Below are 24,553 nucleotides of genomic sequence, written 5' to 3'. Positions count from 1 at the left end.
TACACATGAAAAGATGCTCAACATTACTAAATGTCAGGGAAATGCAAAATTGAAACCACAATGAAATCTCATTACATATCTACCAGAATGGCTAAAATTTTTAAAAACTGACAATATCAAGTGTTGGTAAGAATATGGACCAACTGGACTCTCATATGTTGTTAGTGGGAATGGAAATGGTACAGTCACTTTGGGAAACATTTTAGCAATATCTCATGAAGCCAAAGGTATATTTACCATATAATCCAGGAATATCACTTTCATGTATTTACCCAAGAAAAATGAAAACGAATTTCTATACAAAGACTTGTCCATAGGAGTTCATAGCAACATTATGCATAATAACTCAAACTAGAAACAACCCAAATGCCACCAACTCTGAATGGACAAATTGTGGTGTACCTACATAGTATGGAATACCATTTCATGGTGAAAAGGAATAAAATATAATACATGCAAAAAATGACTAAATCTCAAAATGTTATGCTAAGTGGAGTAAGTCAAACACAAAAGACTCCATACAATGCGATTCTGTTTATACTAAATTCTAGGAAACCAAAAACTATAACGGTAGAAAGCCAATTAGTGGATTATCTAGAGCCAGGGGATAGGGGAGCAGATTGACTGTAAAGCGACTTGAGGAAACTTTGTGGGTGGATGAGAGTGTTCTATAACTTGATTTTAGTGGTGTTTACATGACGATAAACTATTACCAAAATTCAGCAATTACAGTTAAAATTGGTGAATTTTCTTATACATAAATTATATCTCAATAATACTGGGTATGGTTTGGGAAGGCACTGCCCTTGATAATTTCACCCATAGCTGTAGTAAAAGCCTGAAGAAATATCTATAGATTTCAACTTAAAAACAAAAACAAAAAACCATGAGGACCCTGAGAGAAATCCAGGAAGCAGGAGGAAGGACACTCCTGACAGATTACCATGCTTGAGTCTGTTCCCTGACAGCTTAATACAAAACAGGCAGAAATTTATCTGAAAAGAAGAACTTTCTCTTTTTGGATAGAGAAAACCTTACCCTTGTGGTAAATCTTTTCTAAAGATGGCCACCAACAATTCTTCCAACCTGTGTGCTTTTGACATTCCTTCCATCAAAGAACTGGAGACTATTTCCCTTCCCCTTGAAGCTGAGCTGGCCCTGACTTGCCTTCACCAATGGAAATCATAGGCCCAAGCCTTATGAGTCTTGGAAACTTCTGTTTTCACCCTCTTGGAATCCTGAGACCACCATGCTATGGAAAGGCCATGAAGGAACCAAGATAACCTGGCCACCAATAGCTCTAGCCCAGCCACCAGCCAAATATAGCCAAGAGTGACACCAGACAAAGTCAACAGAAGAACTATCCAGTCAACCTACTGAATCAAGAGAAACAATACATCATGGCTATTTTGAATCATTAAGTTTTGGTATGGTTTGTTACCCAATAATAGATTACTGACTTAAACTCTGTGAATCCCAGTGAGTCAGGGGTCTTCAAGACCACCTCCATATTTGGTGATTAACTGGAAGGACTCAATGGTCTCAACATACAGTAATATTCATGGCTAAGATTTATTACAGCAATAGTCTGGAGAATATTCTGAAGAAATCCATGTACAAGCTTCCTATGCTCTCTCCATCTCTTGAAAAATCACACAGAGTGCATTCTCCTCTTAGCAACAACAATGCAGAAATGTGTGTGTGATGTTTTTGTCCAAGGAAACCCATTAAAGACTCAACACCTAAGGTTTTTGTTTGGTGCCTATCATGTGAACACCCTCTGCCTAACAACTTCCAAAATTCCTGACTCCAAGTAGGAAAGCAGTGTTCACCATAAATCACATTTTTTTGTACAAATAGTCTAGGTATAGTGAACAAGCCTTATCATTTAGTAACAAAGGGAATATTTTAAGAGTCAAGTTTCTATGTACCAGCCAAGCGCTAACCTTGAAAGTGGGCCCTTTTAAAGGTAGCAGTTTCAGATTTGCTATCTTAACTCTTTGCTGAACCTCCAGTTTCTTTGAAGAGCTGTCTTCACTGTCTTCTAGGTCTGCTCTGAGGATTAAAAGAGATGGTGATGGTGAAGTACTTTGCAGCGCTAGCTGTAAAATGTATAGAATCCCCATGCTCTGAAATCACTATCATCATTACTGCATTTTGCAGAGTTCTTTAATGTAGTAATTCACAAGAATCAATGCTTATGTGATGCCTTATCATTTGCAAAAAGGGATTAGAGTACAATGGTTAAATATATTCCCCAGGAAGTTGAATCCCAGTTCTACCACTTGGCCACTGTGTTGCCAAGTTATTTAAGCTCTTTTTGCCTAAATTACTCACCTCTAGTAGGGAGATAATAATAGTATCTATACCATATGTAGTATTCATGAGGATTAAATGAGAGGTAATTCAATGAAGTGCTAGTAAATGCTCTACACAATTTCTTAACTGAGCACTCCTCTCATTGCCAAACATTTCTATTTTGGATGTTTTTCTTCATGGCCCGAGTGACAAATGTGAGGACCAGTGCACCAACAATCATTATGAGAGGGTCAGTAGTCTAATAAACTGGATCATTCTTCTCTGTTGTATGCCAACTGCCTACCATCTCTCCAACTCCCCTGTAGATTCCTACCAGAAAATAAATGTTCTTCAAGATTGTGTTAGCATCTCCTATTGACTCAGGGAACAATCAGAACATGTTTGTTTTGTCAAAAAACAGCTGCAAAAACAACTGGCCTGTGGTTGCAAACAGTGGAAGAGTTTACTGACTGATAGTCTATAGGACTTAGACAGATTCCTCTCTGAGTGTCTGTGAGTTTTATTTCTGAAGCTCGTAAAAATTAGTATAGTTCAGGGATTCTTTCAGTGAAGCCAAACATCTGGAAAAGCACACATGGGGTCAAAGTCTAGCACCGGCAGAACTGACCTGAAAGGAATCTGGTCAATGACAATTTCTCATCCTCACATGGTGAGACAGAGAGATGACCTCGGAACTGACCAAATCCATTTCATTTTAAAGACAATCTAAAAAACGGGAAGCTTTTATTCAAACTGCAAAGCATAAATAAAAAATACTCTGGAGGCAGATGATATCTATACTTGTTTATTATATCTATTGTAATTTAAACCTGTTTGTAGAATGCAATTATTACAGTAGAAAACATCCAAAATTATTTAAGAATCTCATAATAAATTATTTTCATCTATCATCTATTTTTTTATTTTCCTCTGTTAATTTTATGGATAAAGAGTCATTCTTATTTAAGATAAACCCTTTCTTTTTTCTTTTTTTGGAGACAGAGTCTTGTTTTGTTGCCCGGGCTAGAGTGAGTGCCGTGGTGTCAGCCTAGCTCACAGCAACCTCAAACTCCTGGGCTCAAGCAATCCTTCTGCCTCAGCTTCCCGAGTAGCTGGGACTACAGGCATGTGCCACCATGCCTGGCTAATTTTTTCTCTCTATATATTTTTTTAGTTGTCCAGATCATTTCTTTCTATTTTTTTTTAGTAGAGACGGGGTCTTGCTCTTGCTCAGGCTGGTCTCAGACTCCTGACCTTGAGTGATCCACCCGCCTCGGCCTCCCAGAGTGCTAGGATTACAGGCGTGAGCCGCTGCGCCCGGCCAATAAACCCTTTCTTTGAATTCAAGATCAAGAAGGACTCTATGGTGATTCCTGTCTGTGTTTATTTCCCTTTGAGAGAGAGGGAGGAATGCTGATAAACTGAATAAAATCAGTGGTATGCTGATAAACTGAATAAAAGAAAAACAACCTGTTTTGTAGTGTCTGTTGATTTCCACGGTATAAGTATTTCCACTATGGCCAATTTCATTCTATTAATAATTTAGCATCTCTCCCAAACTGGAAGGAGTTGGCTCCAGTATCACTAAATGAAGGTATAAAGAGAAAGGAAGGAAGGGAGATAGGGGGATACAGAAGGAGAGAAAAGGAAAAAGAAAGGAAGAAGAGAGAGAGAAAGAGAGAGAAAGGGAGAGAGAAGATTTGAGTAGTCACACTAGCCAGTATTTTTTGAGCACTTATTATGTGGTTGACATTTACATTGATTATTTTAATATATTCTCCCTATAGCTCTACAATATAGAGCTATTGTTATTCTATTATCTTTATGTCTATTATTCTATTATCTTTATGTCCATTTGAAAATGAGGAAACTCAGGCACAGGTAAATTAACTAACATGCTTGAAGGTACATGACCAGTTTGTGGTAGAACAAAAATGAGACAGTTAGATTCTAGTCCTTACCTCCCAATCAAGACCTTCACTCTCAGTGCATCAAGATCAAGTCCAGACACCTTGATGGAAGCTCACATCCCTCACCCACCTAACCTGACTTGGTCCAGTAATGTTCTAGGCACACTGCTCATTGTTCTTGTATTCCTATAATTACAACTACTATACATCTGGTCTTTCAAAAATTGCTCCTGTATTCCAAGAAGGAGCCATTTGCAAAGCTTATATAAGAAGCCCAGGGTCCTTTGTGGATTCTAGGAAATGTTTTATCCTAGACAGGCAACACAGGTACAATGAAATTAATGATGGATACTTAACATGCTGGGCAGTAGGACTCATAATCAAAGTCTCCCATTTTATACTCTATGTAAAAATCATCATTATTTTAACATAACTATTTAATTGGTTCTGCAAAACCTTCTATTTCCAGTCCTAACCTTTTGCCAGAAGTATAGGATGAACTTATTTCAAATATATATGGCAGAGATGGAAGGTTCCTGACACGTGCCTAACCCTGTCAGGCTGGCATTCTGCTAGTGGAAGAAACTCAGGGATGGTGGGCTCTTTGTTTATACATAAATTTTTCATTTTGGAACAATTTTAGGTTTCAAGGATAGTATAAATAGTTCCTGTGTACCCTTCACCCAGGTTTCCATGGTGCATTTGTCAAAACTGAGCAATTATCTTTGCTATATTACTAGTAACCTAACTCGGGATTTTATTCTAATTTTACTAATGACCTTATAGTAACTATTAATCCAATAACAAGATAATGTGTGCAATGTTACAGAGTTTATAAGTTGTTTTCAGTTCATAAACTTCCCTTTCTGGCCCTGAGACAGGTAGGTTAGTGATACCTCACTGAAAAATTGAGGAAGCTGTAAGCTTCTTGAAGTTTATTCTAATAGGTAGAACTACAAAAACATGACTTCCTAACTCCAAATCCCGTGCTTTCTTTCATCCCACTAAAACCATTGTCTCTGAAAAAAAAAAAAAGAGTTTTGCCACTGTATTGGAGGGATCATCTCAGAGTGATGGATAAGAATCCACAGCAAAGCTCAACATCTAAGTTATTCTTTTAGAACCCATCACTGATATGTCTAGAAAATAACTCCTCACCTGGGCTTGCTTGTCTCTTTTTATTATAAACCTATGTTGGCGGAACTAGTCTTGATCATTTTCCTTTGCAAAAAACAGCCTCCAGCAATTCTTTGATAGTCAATATTCTCTGCAGTCCATGATCATGTGGTAATTCTTAATTGCATTGTGGAATTTTGCAGTATTGTAGAGTTCTTCCAGAAATCTCATTACTTTCAATGCACACATGCCTTTTAGAAGAGACTATAGAGCTAGGAGTGTCTTCTTAGCTTAGAAAATAGGAATTCATAATGCAGATATTTTCTAAGTACCTTCTTTAAAAAAACAATTTATCTTCCCAAATCTCTAGGGTCTCACTGGATTCTGAAAAATCAAAGCTTACATATCCATCACTGAAATTTTAGGGAAAAGAGAAGCTCATTGACTGATTTATGTCTGCAAGCACAACTCATTTAGAATGTTAACATTCACATAGAAACTTATGTATCTAAAGACCAACTTTTCGCTAAGCCAGTACTAATGCATATTTTGAGTATTCTAAGAAGACATAACAAAGATTAGACTTTTTTTCTGCCTTTTTGTTAACTTCCCTGGACAAGTAGCAAATCTGTTTACAAACAAATTATTCCTGTGCCATATTTATTTCATATGCATGTATGAAGTAGAACATGTAGAAATAACAAGTAAGCTTTCATGATAACATAGAGGAATAAAATTTGAATAGCAAAATATTGGTTTAGTATGTTAATATGTTAGCTTGAGGAGCTGTGGAACATTAAAATAAAAGTCAGGGGTTGGCCAGGCGCGGTGGCTCACGCCTGTAATCCTAGCTCTCTGGGAGGCCGAGGCAGGAGGATTGTTTGAGCTCAGGAGTTCGAAACCAGCCTGAGCAAGAGCAAGACCCCATCTCTACTAAAATTAGAAAGAAATTAATTGGACAACTAAAAATACATAGAAAAAATTAGCCGAGCATTGTGGCGCATGCCTGTAGTCCCAGCTACTCAGGAGGCAGAGGCAGGAGGATCGCTTGAGCCCAGGAGTTTGAGGTTGCTGTGAGCTAGGCTGACGCCATGGCACTCTAGCCCGGGCAACACAGTGAGACTCTGTCTCAAAAAAAAAAAAAAAAGTCAGGGGTTCACTGATGTATAAAGAAAATCATAATCCATGTCGATCATTAACATGCTCATTCTATACCACAAATCAAAATTCTGCTAAATTTTCAGATGCTCAAAAATTCATGTTCTGTTTTTACTTTATTCTGGCACATAATGTGCTTAATAGGTGGTGGTTATAAATGGATGAATGATACGATACAGTGCTGAATGTTGCCTAATGAGAAACCCAAACTTCCTGTATCCTGCTCTATGGTCCTTGACATCAAAATCACTCAGAACTGATTCTGAGTGATGACATTTGAACAAGAGAACTCATTACCCTATTGTCACCTTTTTGTTCCCACCAATGAAATCAAGAAACACTTCCCCAGGATTATTAGGATAGATTTTGCTGCTTTTACGAAGACCTCAAAAAGGGCCTTTTTTTTTATTAATATCTTCAGTAAATTATTCACTTCAAAAGTAAACAAATAAAAACAACAAAAAAATCCCAAACCAAACCAAACAAGCAGCCTTGTCATGCCATTATTTCTCTTTTTCTAACCATTCCATTATTAATACCCACCTCCTGTAGCTACTTTGCTTTAAAAATATATGTACTTTTCGAGAAATAGAACGTCTTATTGTTTAGACAGTTGCCAAGGCCTAATTATCTTCTTTGTTTGCTTAATTTGTTCTACCCACTGTAGAGAGTTTCGAAAAAACACATGAAATAAATATAAGGCCTTCGAATGGACAGCAAAACGCAACACAACCACTTACTGACAGTCCGTTTCTGTACTACTTGCCTCTAAGTAACAATGACAAAGAGGTGCGTTCTTTTGCTTTTGAGTAATGAGAGTCACATTATATAATTACACTTTTTGGACATTCTATTCTACCTTCTGTAGTCAAAATCAAAAGTAGAGATAATTACGTCCATGCTGGGCTAGAAGCCTGGCCTTGCCATTCGGAGCTCCAGGACAGCGGCCATCAAGCATTCATCATGTCTGACCAGACAGTCAGGACAACTTGGAAGGCAGTTTCAAGGTGGTAATTCACTGAACTACAGGAAGCCCGCACAGCAGTGCGTTTTTAGAAGTAGCAATTTTAGCCTCATCAGTGGTAATTTACAAGTGATTTAATGGTACTGAATCATGGACCTGCTTCAACATTTATGAGAGGACATAAAAAGTTATGACAATTTCACAGTACAAAATGAATATTAATATTAAAAACAGGCTTGCTTTTAACTGATATGCGATTTGTGAGATGTTAGATCTTTTTTGTGGGAGCGCATACTTCTCCCTTAAAAGGCAGGCCCTGGGGGAGAGAGATGATAATGGCTGAGAGAGAACACAGGCTCTGACAACACAGATTACTGCCATGTTGGGAAACTGGCATTGGCCAGTTATACCGGCTATTTTCTGCTGATCAAGGCAAAACTTCTTAATCACTTTTTCTTGATTTCCTCATCTATTTGTTTAAGAAAAGATGTCATGATAATACGGCCATTAATGTGTTTCAGATATTAAATAATAATTATTCCGTAAGTTATAATGCAATGCCTGACAAAGTAGATATATATATCCAACTCCATCTGTACATCACATTTTGATTACAAGTTATATAAAGTTATTTGCAAAAAACTATTAAAATTGCCAATTCAGAATGACAATAAAAATGGGGAGATTTAAAGGAAAAAACAAGCTATATGCATTTATTCTGTAAAGATGAAGACTGGGGTCATCCTTTCAGATGTGGCAGCCCTTGTGAGTCTCAGTTTTGCAATTTGGGTGCTGGTTGTAGTTGATATAATTATCCTTGTAAAGAGAGGCAAAAGGACTCATCAGAGGAGATAATATTCTACTGAGAGAATTACATCTGTTCTGATAGAGTCCATATAATGTCTCATGGTATAATTGTTACAGGATGGTAGAAGGCTAGTGGGAAAAGGCAAGAAAGGAGAAAGAATAGAGCTGCCAGTGATAAAAGTTCAAGGACAGTATGAGAAATGGACCCAGAAAAAATAAGAAAGTAACTAGTGAGCTTGGACACTGAGAAAAAGAGGGAAAATGTATTCAATATGCTAACACTTGGAACCCAGATAGGAATGGAAAAGAAGAAAGTAAATGAAATTCACACACATACATGCACACACACATATGATGCTGAGAATATCAGTAGTGGGAAGCTACAAGCAATACAGAATTTGAAAAAAGATTTTACAGTGTAAACTAAGAACTTTGTAAATAGTCTGAAAATTTTAAAGACAAAGACAAATACAGATATTACATATTTAAATATAACTTTTCCTTGTTTTTGTCCTGTGAGCATATTTATACATACATAGAAATAGATAACAGTCGAAATTGATGATGTGTATGCCATCTTTGTTCCTTTTTTTCAAGACCACACCCTGTGAAAATTCCCCTCTACTCTCTTTTCAATTAAACAGGTAGAAAATGTATCTCACGGAAAGAGAAAATTAGAGAATCTATGAAAGACCAAGGAAGGTTCTTCAACCATTTTCCAAACAATTGGGTGTTGTCTGAAAAATAAGAAAGTGTCATTATTTATCTGTTTGTTTCCTATTTTGGAGGGGGTGAGGATTCTACAGTTCTCAACATTATGATGAAAAGAGGGCAAAACTTCTGGTCTCTCTGGATCAGGTAGGTATCACTGAGAAGAGGGAATTTGAGCAAAGACTTGAAGGAAGAGGAAGAATGAGCCATGCAAATACCAGGGGAAGCGACTCAGGTCCAGTGGAACAGCCAGTGCACAGACCCTAAGGCACATCCATGGCTAGTGGGTCTGAAATGGAATGAGCAGTAGGAAATGATGTCAGGGAGATTAAAGGCCAGGTCATAGAGGGCCTTGTTGACCATTCATTGTAAGGACTTTGGCTTTTTTTCCAAGTGAGATCCAGAGCCACTAGCTTAATGTACTCTCTAGATTTTACATCTGTCCTTTACTTGGAAAAATTGTACAGCATTGAGTCCAAAACAAAATAGATATTTTCATTGATTTAGTGACAATTATTCTGAGTAAAAAAGGCATTCATCAAACATTCTATCTCAGTTTTACAGATTGTTACTTGTTTATTTGGGGGAAAGTATGGCTGCTACCTAACAGTCATCTTCTCTTCTTCCATAGTAAAATAATCCCTATTTTATTCAAAGTGTCAGCATGAATTAAAAAGCTATATTTCCATTGTTGGAGCTCATTGAGGACATGTGATTCAGTTCTGGGCAATGACATCGAAATGAAAATGTTGAGTGGGACTTTCATGAAATTTGCTTAAAGTTGGGAGATCTGTTCTTTCTTACTCTTCTCTCCATCCTTCTTTTCTACTCCCTGGAATGCAGAGATCAATGCTGTCAATTCATAGGTGATCTTCAAACAAGATGAATTTAAGATTGAAAGTAATTCACTACAATGACACAACAGAAAAGTCCCTTGGTAACTGTGCAGTGTTCTTCCAAGCTTTGTCTACCCACTTTCAGACTTCTTTTACAGATGAGATAAACTTCTATCTTTTAACACAACTGTTTATTACTATTATTATTAGTTTTCCATTACATGTAGTAGAATCTAATCCTAATAGAGAGAGGTAGGACGTTTTATTCTTATGTCTCTTCATCCTTTAGCTTTTCTTTATGTTTTTAAAAAAATCATTCCTTTGAGTTTCATATAATACATCCCTCTCCCCCAATATCAGCACTATGAATTTAAAAAATCTTTTCACAGGCTAAAAAAAGCAGGGGGGGGGAGCAGTTCAAAGAAGCAACACTGCCTATAAGTAAGGATATCATGAATAGTGAACCATGAAAGCAGAATCCAAGAAGATCAGAGAATAACTGGCTGAACTAATCATAAACAGAGCAACAATCTTTGTCCTGTACATAGGATACCTGTAGGATGGCTATAAATATGGCTGGCCAAATTAATACACTATGCAGAATCAGAAATTCCCATGTAAGAAAAATACTATGTATTTCACCAAATTAATAGAGAATTACTTGATGGAAAATTCCTCCAATTTCCCCACCACTTAGAACATAAGCAAAGGGGTTCACATTTCAGAACCCATTTGATCTGTTCACCTTTTATTTCATTAGTCAAAACAGACCAATAAAATCTCCTGATCATTTCACAAGGCTGTGGAGATTCAGATCAAATAAAAGGTCTGGAAGCCCTGTAAATAAATGAAAGGTTATTAGTAGTGGCATGATTTGTATTGGTATTATATATTTTTGCATTATTCCATTATTTTAAGAAAAATATTTCTGGTTCATTCTCCAAGTCCAGTCATTCTGATAATCCAATTTCAATCACTGAAAAATGACATTATCTTATATTTTGAGTGCACTTAAATAGCTTCTAAAGCAATTTGAGGTGTATTACTGTCTTGAATACTCACAAAAACATTGAGATACAGGGTAGTTAAAATAGTTACTCTTAATTAACACTTGAGGACAATGAGGATCAAAAAGTTTGAGCAATTTGCCCACAGATGCACAGCTGTGAGGTTAGAGGGGAAGTTTTAGAAGTGATTTTTCTGATTGCTAAATCCAGTATTTGTTTAGCCCTTGTTTTTTTTCTCTAAAGAATTTCTCAAAGAACAAATGGTTGACCACAGTCAGTTTGGCTAAAGAGGTATTGGGAAATTCCTTAATTCATAATTTAAAATAGCAGGGCCCACTCACGGATTTTTGCATTTATGAATGGATCAGCCTGGTATGAAATTGTCAGAGAATTCATTCCTTTAAGTCTTGTAGTGAGGGTGCCTGGCCATCAGAGAGACAGTTTTCTGAGCAGAGGTGGGATGTTCAAGCAGGGTCTTAAGCACCCTTACACACCAACCAGAGACACTAACTCCATGCCTGCTCAACGTGGAGAGAGTGGTGGAATATATATTGGGCCAGTAGCATTACTCAGTGGGAAAAGACTGTCATGAGATCAGATGTGTCTCTCCACATTCATTTTATAAAAAGATGTTTAATCTTCAACATATCACTTAACTTAAAATCAAATATTTAAATGTGGAGAACATGAACTAGAAGCATCTTCATTTCAATACAAGTGACCTATGGTCCCTGTACTTCTATGAAGATAGCAATAATTCATATTAGTCTTCCTTGAACAAAAAAAACTAAGCAAACCCATTTGCCTGGATAATTTAATATTTCCTAGGCATACGCTAGAAATGTTATTTTCTTTCCATCTGTAGATTTCTTAACTCAATCAATAGCAGAAATAATAAAATTCACAAGGACCAAAACTGTACTTATTGGTCTTGACTATTTGCCTAGTCCATATTGAATATTTTAGCAATTTTTATTTAAAGGAAAGGAGCTTTTTTTATTTATTAAAGTGATTCAGGGCTAAGAATTAGGTAGTTGTTTTTTTGTTTGTTTTTTACTCAAATCCTACAATCCTCTAGTTGACCAATAACATGAATTCTAAAGAATAAATTTCTATTCTCAGCTCTGAATGTAGTTACTATTAAAATGGAGGACAAAGTTCTAACAATTGCGTAGATCATGTTGTTTACCAGGAACAGTAATTCTTAATAAATTTTGAAAGGCTTGTTTTGTTTAGAAATAACAAAATGCTTGCATTTTGGTTAACTGAGTATACAAACATTCCATCATTCCCTAAACATGCAGTCAGAGGATTCTAAGGAGATTCAAGCAATACATGCTGCATACAATTAATTACCACTCTACAAATATCACCTTTGTTTACCAGGACAGTCCTTCCACAAGGACAGTTACCACTCATGACACCTAAATCTAAATCATGTTTCCCAGAAAAGTTGAAAGTGGGATTTATGTTGAAAAGACAGTTCTACATTATGAAAACAGACATTTGAAGGCAACACTAATTTGATGAGATAAAATAGACAGGAAATAGAGTGAAAATTAAGGGAACTTAACAGAGGGATTATGTCTATTTTTGTATGTTGTTTTGATAATAACTGCAAATATGCAATGACCCCACATGTCACACGTTGTCTTTGTTTGTTCAAACAGGATATTACCAGGATCCTGTGAATAATACAATTTATATATTTATTTCCCATGTGATTAAACAAAACAAAGCCCTGGATCCATGATGGAGTTAGGCTGTAAAATGATTATCTAACCACTTGCAACCCAGGGAAATATAAGAAGTATACAAAGTATGAATATTATTACCCCCACCATGCTGGAAAATACCATAAAACACTGATGCATTGCTTTGATACAATCTAACTCAGAAAAGTTGCAGGAGGAGACAGGCTTGTTCCAGGCATTCTTCTTGTGAAGTGCCTGTTAATATTTGAAATTCATTTTAGAAGTTGTCTGGGGTTCTCTTCATTACTTTAGACTAGTGGTTCTCAACTTGGGTGACTTCGCCCCCTACGGCATACTTGGCAATATCTGGAAATATTTTTGGTTGTCATAACCGGGGGTCAAGGGAACAGTGCTCCTGACATCTATCATTAAGGCCAGGAATGCTGCTAAACATTCCGCAAAGCACAGGGAAGCTCCTCATTACAAAAATTAGCTGGCTCAAAATGTCAATAGTGTCAAGGTTGAGAAATTCTGCCTTGGTCATCCATATTGCTACCCTGCTGGCCTTCTTTCCATCACTGATTTAGGACTGGGGTGTTAATTTAGTCATTTGAAACCATAGGTGCCTAGCCCAGAGACTCCCTCAGATCTAGCGGTTGGCTGCTAGGGCTCCAAAGGACCAGACTGGCTTGGTGGCAAAGAGCTTCCCATCACATTTCTCCATTGGAGAACTAGTGGCATGCTAGCCAGCAAAAGCTTTGCTGTGCAGGGTTGTCCCACACTCTTTGCCACAGCTAGCGTTCCTTCCCCCTAACTGCCAAATGCCAGTAGCGCTCCCTGTCATTGTGACAGCCACATCATGCTCTATAGGCACTTCCAAAGGGGGCAAAGCCAAGAAAGGAACCTCCTGAACAGCTCCTTACTACCTCACATTGTGAGGTTCAAAAGCCCAGCCCAAGGGCTGTGGGAGCCCAAACCCCCACTTTCCTGTCTGGTTCAGCCTCTCTGATTATCTTGTTCCCACTGGAGGAATATTTGTTCCCTATACCAGGCACTCAGGACACATCAGATTGTCCCAAAGTGTGTGCTGTACACAGTACTTTTCAACATTTCAGTATTTTCAACATTGTAAGTTGCTACTGATTAGTGAAATGGAAAATCACTATGGTGGGTGGTGGCTAACACTAAAAAAATTAAATAGACTAAGATAGCAAATATCAGTATTCATCATGCATACTAACTAAAAATGTTTTATTATTGATTGTTTTAAAAAATATACACATGTATGTCCCGAAGTGTATTGTAAAATGTATTTCTAACTGTGGGTCTTGATCAAAAAAGACTAAAAGCCATCGTCTAGATAGCCATCTCCCTTTTCTACCCAGTTCCTGAGAGTAACAGAGTTTACAATTTCGTGCTCTCTCTCTCTCTTGCTCTCTGGTCTCATCCTTGAACTCACAAACCCAAGTCATGTTAGCAATAAGAAGTCCACTCCACTGAAAAACGCTTGTGATAAAGATCTCTCATTTTCATTTTGCAGACAAGAGATGTCATCAAACACAAAAACACACGAGATCTGTACATGCTTGGTCTCTGTGCTACAGTTTGAAAATCCTTTAAGCAAACCTGACATATACTGTTGAAAACTTGCTAGTGCCTGTAGCCATAATATCTTTTAAAAGAGAACATAAAATGCTATGCTAGCCATCAAACACTTTTCATAATAAAAAAGAGTGGATAACAACACTAATCACACCTCTCACCAACAGCTCAATATTCATAACTCTATACCTCTCCAGGCTAAGTGAACAGATCTGGATTCAACTGATTCAACTCCTACTTCAATGCTGCCTTTTATTAGCTGTTGACCCTGGGTACATTACTTAACCTTTTTGAGTAACAGTTGCATCTTCTATAAAACAGAGATATGAATGGATATACACCACCAACCTTTCAGATTTCTTGTTAGGACTAGAGAGAATGTATGTAAAAGGTGCTACAAGATTGTCTTTCACACTCCAGGCATTCAACAGATGATCTGATTATTATTCCCAAATCTGTTTTTGCACATCTTTTCTCTACTTCTACTAGTATAAATTTTTTCAACTGGAGATTTAACATTATTTCCATCCCTATTTATTTTTAAAGCCCCTCAAGTGAAGCAGGAGATAACATCAAAGTCATATAAAATGCTCTACATCAGCATTCTCAAACTTTAGCATGCATACAATTGCCTGGAGGGCTTATTAAAACATATTTCTGATTCAGTAGATCTGTGGAGGGACCTACAATTTCTCATTTCTATCAAGGTCCCAGGTGATGCTGTTGATTTTCAAGCATGGATTACTCTTTGAGAAACACTGCTCTACATGGACTTTTATGATAACTAATGCAGTTGCCATTGCAAGAGGAATTAGCCAACCACTCCTCATCTACCATGAAAGCCCTGGAGCCAGCTGAACCAGGCAAGTTCTAAGACACAGACAATCAGAGAGCTCCCGAAAGATAGAGAACAGGAACCCTGTTGTCATAAGTTTCTCAAGTCAAACTCAGGTCAGGATGGTTGCTCCTAGAATGAGTGACATACATACTAGTGTGCTGTGGTTTAAATGTGTTCCCCAAAGTTCCTGTGTGTTGGAAGCTTAATTCACAATGTAACAGTGCTGGAAGGCGAAGCCTAATAAGAGGTGATTAGGTCACAAGGGCAGAGCCCTCATGAATAGATTAATGTCATTATCATGGAAGTGGGTTAGTTATCTCAAGAGCGGGCTTGTTATAAAAGCAAGTTTGGCCCCCTCTTGCTCTCTCACACTCTATTGCTCTTCTGTCTTCTACCATGGAATAATGCAGCAAGAAGATCCTCACCAGGTGCTGGTGCCATGCTCTTGGACATCCCAACCTCCAGAACCATGAACCAAATAAATTTCTAATGTTTATAAATTCCCCAGTCTTTCAAGGCCAGCCGTGGTGGCTCACACCTGTAATCCTAGCACTCTGGGAGGCTGAGGAGGGAGGATTTCTTGAGGTCAGGAGTTTGAGACCAGCCTGGGCAATAGCAAGACCCTATCTCTACTAAAAATAGAAAAAACTAACCAAGCATGGTGGTGCACGCACCTGTAGTCCCAGCTACTCGGGAGGCTGAGGCAGGAGGATCACTTGAGCCCAGGAGTTTAAGGTTGCTGCGAGCTAAGCTGATGCCAAAGCACTCTAGCCTGGGCAACAAAGTGAGACTGTGTCTCAAAAAAAAAATATATATATATATATATAATTACCCTGTCTTTGATACTCTGTTACAGCAACACAAAATGGACTAACAATGGAGGAGAGAAACAAGATACAACCCTGCCCTCAAGTCCCCGGAACTTTACTTCCTAGTAGGAAAACAAAAACACAAACACCATGTCTCCATTTTTGGAGGAAGTAACAAAGGTAGTTCTCCCATCCTCATAATAAAATTTCTTCACAGCTGTTGTTCATGGTCCTCTTTGCACAGAGCTTACCACCCCCTTTATTCTCAGTTGTCAACACAAACACAGATTCACCAAAATTAATGAGGGACATAATTCTGCTTTTGGTGAGGCAAGAAATTTCCTTCAGAACCTCTTATTTTCTCTATTCCTTAGAAAACCTCAGCTCTAGGGAAGAGATACACTTATTTCCCCACAGGTTATTTTTTCCCCTTTCTCTGCTGCATGAATAACCCCCAAGTCTACCCATAGCAAAAACACTGCATCTCCCTGAAATCAGGGGATGGGAAGAAAAATATAGAGTTAAGGTGTATTCTATGCTATGCTGTTGAAATATAAGGGAACTGAAACTATCAGATAAATAGGAAATTAGAACTTGAAAAAGCAGAGGTTTTCAAGGAAAGTTAGAAGTGCTGAGATGAGCATTAGGCTGATTTTTAGAACACAGAGAAATGATGCAAATGATATGTATGTTGAAGTTCTTCAAAGAAGGCTAACTCACCATGTGGCTGGGACACACTTATCTGGGAGGTCAAAATATGAATGGAGAATGGGTTCAGCTAGCAGCTGTGTGTTTGCTTTTTTCTTCAAAAAGCAAAAACATCTGTGTCCCATATTTACTTTGGCAGCATAACTAATAGTGCTAGAAGGTATGAACAAGCTGGCCCTAGAATAATCAAAACATAATGAAACCATGCTTTTGTTTGTTCCCACTTCTACTAAATTCATTCAAAAGCTTAGCCCATTGTATTCTTCAGATGTAGACCTATCATATACCACAAACCCAGAAGCTAGCAGCTGTTAATAACCATTAGTTAGACCCACACTGCCCACTATGGTAGCTGCTAGTCCCATGTGGTATTTGAGTCCTTCAAATGTGGCTAGTCTGAATTGAGATGTGCTGTGAGTATAAAATAATACACTGAATTTTTAAGACTCAGTACAATAAAAAGACTGTAAAATATTTCACTAATTTAAAAATGTTGTTATACACTAAAATGATATTTTGAATATATTAGGTTAAATAAAATGCATTATTAAAATTATATTTACCTATTTCTTTTTACCTATCTTAATGTGCCTACCAGAAAATTTATAATTATATATGTGGATTGCATTACATATATTTTTTAATTATGGATTTATTGGGATATAATTTATATACCATACGATTCACTCTTTTAAAGTTTACAACTCAGTGGTTTTTAGTATATTCACAGAGTTTGCAACCATCACCACTCGCTATTTTTGGGACATTTTCATCAAAACAAAAAATAACCCCTTACCCATTAGCAGTCATTCCCCACTCTCCCCTGCCTAGGGCCCTTTGGAAACTAGTCATCTAATTTGTGTCTCTATGGATTTGTCTATTCTGGATACTTCTGACAAATAAAATCATGCAGTATGTAGTCTTTCGCAATTGGCTTATTTTACTTCTCATAATGCATTCTAGGTTCATGTATGTTGTATCATGTACCAGTACTTTATTATTTTTCATGGCTGAATAATTTTCCATTGTACGGATACACCATATTTTGTTTATCCATTCATCAATTTGTGAATATCTGTGTTGTCTCCACTTTTTGTTTAATATGAATAATGTTGCTATAAACATTCATGTACAAGTTTTTGTGTGGCCATATCTTTTCTTCTCACTCAGGTATAAACCTCAAAGCGGAGTTGCTAGGTCATAAAATAACTCTATGTGTAACATTTAGAGAAGCAGTCAGCTAGACTGTTCTCCAAGATGGCTGCAACATTTTATACTCCAACCAGCAGTGTATGAAGGTTCCAATTTTTCCACACCCTCACTAACACTTGTTATTTTCTGACTTTTTTATGCCATGAATCTGTAAACTAAAAATAAAATTCTAAGACCCCTGATGACTGAACAGATCCCCTCTTGGCAAAGGAAACCCCAGAAAAATCTTAAAACTGAGTTCCCGGCCACAAAGGGAAGGAAGGGAGGTCAGATACACCTCCTTACACTCCTTTCCTTTTGGACTTTAGACTAATTGCAAACTGGACCTAAGGCCACACAAGGCAAATGTTAAGCCATGACAGTAGGCCACCGATTTGCTTAACAGATCGCATTGAGTATATTGTGGCTTGCTCTTTGATGAACGGACCCCCATATCCTAACTCAAGCATTCCTTTCTACTGACTCCAAGTCTTGAGATAAATCTTTATTTCTTTAACCAATTACAAATCAAAGAATCTCTGAGCCCACCTATAACCTGTAAGCCCCTACTTTAAGACGTCATGTCTTTTCTGGGGAAACCAATGTATACCGTCCATGTATTGATTTATGATTTTTTACCCACAATTCTTGTCTCCCTAAAATATATGAAACCAAACTGTAACACAACTGCCTTGAGACCACTTAAGGCTTTTTGAGTATGGATCCCTGGACCATGGTCACTCATACTGGCTCAGAATAAACCTCTAATTTAAATTATTTTACAGAGTTTGGGTTTTTTTCCATTAACAAATCCTAAAGAATGTGAAATGGTATCTTATTGTGGCTTCGATTACATTATATTTTTATTAGACAGTTCTGAATTACAAGATCTTTAGAGGGGAGCTACAAGTACTTCAATTTGTCAAATTTACAGGGAAAATTTGGCCGTATCACTTGTATCCAGCTGTTAATTTTTTCTCTCCTTGTTTCCTCTCCCATCAAAAGACTCACTTGTCTCCACAGTGTTCATGGCAATCCTGTGCCCAGTGAGCAGAGGCTCGTTAACAGGACAGGGCATATCACATGCCAAGGAGAGCAAATAATAATATTTGTATAGTAGACTGAAAAAAATGGATGAGACTGCTCATAGTCTGAGACGAACGGCCCTGTGACTCTAGCCACCCTAAAGACTGGGTAGATAAAAATCTTGGCTCACATATAACCATACATTTTATCACTCAATTTATCATCCAAACTGGGACAATGTTTCTAGTGAAAAGAGGCACTATTAATAACTTTTCTGGGACTATAGACGCAAACCGAAACTGTCCCAGCAAACTGTAACATATGGTTACTCTGCTTCTATCCATTTGTGGCACACTGGTTAGGAAGTTCTGCTCTAGAAAACTCTGCCTCTCTGAAAGGAGCTCATTACACTGTGCTTAGAAACATGCCAACTGCCCAAATTCTTGTGGCCAAAAGCACTAAGGAGCTAAGTCTTCCCAAACTGTTTTGATGAGAAGTGCTATCTATTGGTCAGTTTCAATATCCAGGGTTCCATTTAATAATCTCCCCAGGTGGAACTTCTTGGAGGGAAGGTCTCAACAGTTAAAGGCATGTTATTATCACAGTGACAGTGTTAGCATCTGGTAGCTGACAGAAGTAGCTCTCCATTGAGTTGAAAGACCTCATTCTATGCTTTGTTCCCATAGCATTCATTTTTTCCCCTAATGCTCAGTTCTCAAAAACAAATCCTCCCATGTGTCTTGCCAAAGACTCTTTTTCTCTTCCCCAAGCTTATCAGTTTGCTCCTTTTTGCCTCTAAATAATGCACAGGGCAGTGGCAAAATGCCCTGCCCCATCTGCCTATCATTTTGCATCCTGGGAGTCTCACACACGAATGAGGGGAGTGAGTGTGATACTAGAGGATCCTTTTGTCATGGAGGTATTATTTGAGGGAGACAGAAGGGGAAAAAACAAACAACCGAATGAAATAAATGATGATTTCAATAGACGTGGTCTTTTCCGGTTGTGTATTTAGCAATTTTTAATTTTAATAGAGTTTTATAGGCCAAGCAGCACATACAGCCTCCTGGGGAGACTTCCTCTAAATTAGAGGGTTTTTAAAATGTGTGGTTTGGGCATCAGTTTAAGGCCATTCAACTTCTCACCATGAGTTTTTAGACAAAGCCAGGCAGCACTTCATGGAATTCCAAATTACTCCCCGTGGTTTTCCCAGGAGATGCCCTGCAAGGGCTGGCAATTGTATGTTTATAGTTGCCTCCAGCTGGGCTTTCAACAGCACAGGAAAGAGGAGGCTATAGGGGCTGCCTTCTCTCTGGATTCAAGGGAAGTTCATTTTATTCACAGATGTATACAAATAAAACAGGGGAGGAGATACTACCCAACCTTCTAAATGAGAGTTAGAATCTAGTAAAGAACTATTAGAAGAATTATGACTTTTATCATTTGGGGGAGTAGGGTCCTCTATCTCTTTGGTTTCTTCACTGAGAAGCCTGTCTCTCACTGCCCCTCAATCTGTTATTACCAACCATACATAGTACTCTGTAGAGCAGTGTAGCGAATACAGTTGGTGCTCTTCCCAGGTTTCCTCAGATCCCTTCCTTTTCATTTCCATTGCTGCCTTCCCACCCTCCATCCCTACTTCCTATGTGCTTTCCTTTTTAATGATCTGTATCTGAAGATCTTCTTTGGAAGGCTGCCCTAGGACCCTTGGACCTGCTCTGCCAATTACTGGAGAGAGCCAGAAGTATCCCTTCACCAATAACTGAGAGGCGCAAGGAATATCAAAGCCCAGCTTTCCAACCTCTGGTTGAGACATATCTACTGCGTAGCTCACATTCCAGAGCCCGGTGCGGGATCGGGCTAAAGCTCTGCTCTGCATGACTGCCCTGCAGCTGAGCTTTTGTTTAGCTTCCTCCTCCCCTCCCCTGCTCTGTTCTCTCTACTCCCTTACAGGTCACAGTCAGCCCTGCCAGCTGTTTCTTAGTAAGCCATTTGAATGGAAATGCTCAAATCAGGGTTACAAATAAAATATAGGATACCCAGTTAAACTTCAATTTCAGATACACAACAGATTATTTAGTATATGTATGTTACATGCAATGTTTGGGACATACTAAATCATTATCTGTTGCATATCTGAAATTCAGCTATAACTGAGTATGGTGGATTTTTATTTTCTAAATCTGGCAACCCTATCTATCATACCTTCACAGCAATTCATTGAGATAATTATTTCCATTTTATAGCTAAAGAAAAACCAAAAGCTTGGAGAAATCTGGTGACTTTTCAAAGGTCTTAGGTAGTTTTCTGACTCACACTTGGGACTTGGGAATTTTTTACTGTTCTTTGGTTTGTTATTTTTTTTATTTTGTCTAATTTTCTTAGAAATATGCACTTTTCAACCCCCCTTTTTGAAAAGCCAAGTTATCAAACTAATTCAAACTAAAGTTCCAATACGGCCAATAACCATTTGGTATGTCGAACCAACTCCAAATATGGCATTTTAGCAAACAATACCCGAATAGGAAAGAATAGGAAAATGCGAATTGTTCACAGTGAAAACATCTCATCTGCTGACAGGTGACCTTCTCTTGCCCCTCATACAATGTAAGTAACCCATTTCCTTTGCCTTTGAATAAGGCTGGATATAATTTCAAGGTTTATAAAAGAGAAGAAAATGAAATGAGCTTTGGACTTCATCAGTTCAGAGTGTAATAATAAAGCAGTTCCAGTTACACCATGACACCATGGGCTCTTGCTGAGATTATTGTGCCAGTTTCCATGGGAAATAGTACAGAGTGGAGGTCGGGAGCTCTGGCTTTGAGATCTGTCACACATGGGTTCAAACTCCAGTACTTAACGAGCTAGATGATTTTGAAAGCTCTGAGATTTGACCCTACTTGCAAGCTAACACATTATTTTGCCAGAGTTTCATGAATGTTTGCAGAAGACATGAGACTCCTAGGTCAGAGAAAAAGGGATTTATTACTTACAGCAATAGCTGTAGCTAGAGTACTAGCATTTGTGCCACTTCCAGAACCCTAATTCCCATTGGAAGATACAAAGAGGGTCAGGTAACACGTACACACACTGGGTTACATGACAGGAATCCACAGCATAGAGAACCTGAATCTTTAATAATGGACAGTGAGCCTGCCTGGAGGGAGACATTACCTTTATTATACTGGACAATAAACAAGTCTGCCTTTGTTCTGTCATCTAATTTTGTTCACTATACAAATATCCTTGTAAAAACAGTTCAGAAGAAAGGTAGTCAGTGCCACTGCTTGCAAGACATATGAAAAGGTGAGAGATGCACAGAGAATTGCCTCCTGGTACTAACTCTTGGTTTCCTTGTCCAAAAAATGGGCATAATACTTTCTTTTTTTGTTTTTGTTTTATTTCAGGATATTATGGGGGTACAGATGTTTAGGTTACGTATGTTACCCTTGGCCCCCCCACCAGTCCGAGTTTCAAGTGAGTCCGTCCCTTGGATGGTGAGCATCCCACTCTTTGTGTATGCATATACCCGTCCCCTCTTCCCCCCTCCCCACTGCCCGACATCCAATAGATGTTATTCTTACATGTGTACTTATGTGTTGATCAGTTAATACCAATTTGATGGTGAGTACATGTGGTGCTTGTTTTTCCATTCTTGGGATACTTCACTTAGTAGAATACTTTCTACCTCATGGTGTTCCTCTTCACCTTCTGTTTAGAAAAATTCTTTTATTCTTACTACTTCCATTTCTTGCCTCATCCACAATGATTGCATAATTCTGTACAACTAAAGGCAGCTGTGGAAGTAGAAAGTGCCTTGGGTGTGGCATCAAAAACCTGTTTTTTGTCACCCCTTCATTAAGCAATTGTGTATTAAGCACCTAGCACCCGCAAGGCTCCATGCGATGCCTGGATTAAGCCCAGACTGGCTGACTTAATCTAACTTCTCTTACTTGAGAGATATCTTGAATCTCTCTGAGGTTTTCTTCTCTCTAAAATAAGAATAGCAATACTTTCTACATGTCTTTACTAGGAATGATGAGATAATGAATGAGAAACCACTTTTAAAATTATAAAGTGATATATTCATTCAATTTTCCCCCAGCACTATCTTTTCAGTAAGAGCCTGGCATATAACCCTATGAATCTAGTATTGCCCAAATTTTATTAATGGACTAGCATATTTAATGACCAAGGAGGTAGAACAATTTTATACCCAATCCCAAGTTGCATAAAGGATGAAAGGCAAATTAAGGTCACTTCATTGACATTCTGCTCTTAGATTTCTAATTTTACAAAGCCTTTGTGTGCTGTGTCTGCTTAAACTGAGTTTTTAGAACTTTACTAAAACAGTAGGAATAGTTTCCCTTATAAGGTCATCTGAAAACCTTTTTTGAGTTGGTTCGTTGATACCCTCACTCAGTTGTTAAATAATACACTTGGATACAATCCAAATAGATTTTAATTCTTTTTAGGGCCAGAAAATCACAAAATGATAAATCTCTAAATGCCAGAAGCAGTGTTCATTTATCTATTTCCCTCTTTTATTTTCTAGGTTTAGGTGAAAAATGGATGGAGGTAACCACACATTTTTCATCAGTAAATTTTGATCCTTGCTCCTAAACAGAACTCAAAAAACAAAATGTCATCTTATTTTGAAATTACAACTAACCAAGGGAATATGAATGCATAATATGACTGGTTTCTCAGTAAACCCTTGGAAAAAAAACTAAAGCTTATAAACTAATACGAAAGATTCACTTGAGTCTCAACTACTTCCTAGCAAAGCTTCAGAAAATCAAGTGTAATGGGAGCATCATGAAAGGAAAAGGGGCAAAGGCAGATTACCTATGAGACACAGATGGAGAGGGACTAATAGCAGATTTCTCATCACAGCAGGAAATTCCAGAAGACAATGGAGTAATCGCTAATACCTTTGAAGGACTTAGTAAACCTGAGAAAGTTCTGAGGGGAAAAAACCTAGAACCCAAATCATCATTCAAGAGTAAAAATGAAATAAAGACATTTTCATTAGAGACATTAGAGTTCTAATGAGACATCAGAACTCAGAAAGTTTGCCACTGATACACCACAAGTGGGGAGAGCGGGAGTTAGTACTAATTTTAGCCAAAACAAAAGGAATAAAAGGAGCAAATAATGCATAAGACAAGAAGGCAGAAGAAAGAAAAAAAAAAAGAGAAAATATATTGCTAAATCTAAATAAATATTGCCTGGAAAAAAGTGTGTGTGTGTGTGTGTGTGTGTGTGTGTGTGTGTGTGTGTAATAATAAATTAGAATGAAAATTCCAGATTCCAAGTAATACTGTCTCGGGAGTTGGGGATAGGTTCCAAGCTGAGACTATGTAGGGAAACTGAAGTGTCTTGTTTGGGAGGGCAACTACTAATTGACTTTAGATTTTGCTCAAAAAGTATTAATAATGTGCTTGTTAATAATAAGAAAAGGAAGCAAAAATAAGAAAAATGGAATGCATAACTTCCAAGCAGTAAAAAAAGGAACAAAATTCAATCAACTCAACAGAGATCAGAAAACAAAAAAATTTAAAAATTAAAAAGAGAGAAAAGGAAAATATAAAAATCAGTATAAATATTTTAATATTTGAACCAACTGATCAATAAATACGAATCAGTTAAACTCACCCACTAAAAGACAGATTTTCAGTATTTCTAAAATCATCTAGGTATTAGGACAAAATAATTCTTAGTTTTAAAGATCTAATTTTATATACGCTATAATCAATCATCACAAGGCAATAACAGAAATAGGCAAAAAATAAAAACAAATATTTAAGTTGATGGATATCCAAATTACACTGATTTGATCTTTACAAATTATATGAATATATTAAATTATCACATG

General features: G+C 37.6%; 1 protein-coding gene across 2 annotated transcripts in view; it reads right to left on the bottom strand.

Moving 5' to 3' along the window:
- The window catches only part of FRMPD4 (FERM and PDZ domain containing 4), a 561,802-nt gene that overhangs the window by 242,896 nt on the left and 294,353 nt on the right, over positions 1–24,553 (bottom strand). The gene's annotated exons all lie outside the window — the stretch shown is intronic.

This window comes from Propithecus coquereli, unplaced genomic scaffold (assembly GCF_000956105.1).
Source record: "Propithecus coquereli isolate 6110/MARCELLA unplaced genomic scaffold, Pcoq_1.0 Scaffold548, whole genome shotgun sequence".
Classification (NCBI taxonomy): Eukaryota; Metazoa; Chordata; class Mammalia; order Primates; family Indriidae; genus Propithecus; species Propithecus coquereli.
This window is presented reverse-complemented; position numbering and strand designations above follow the sequence as displayed.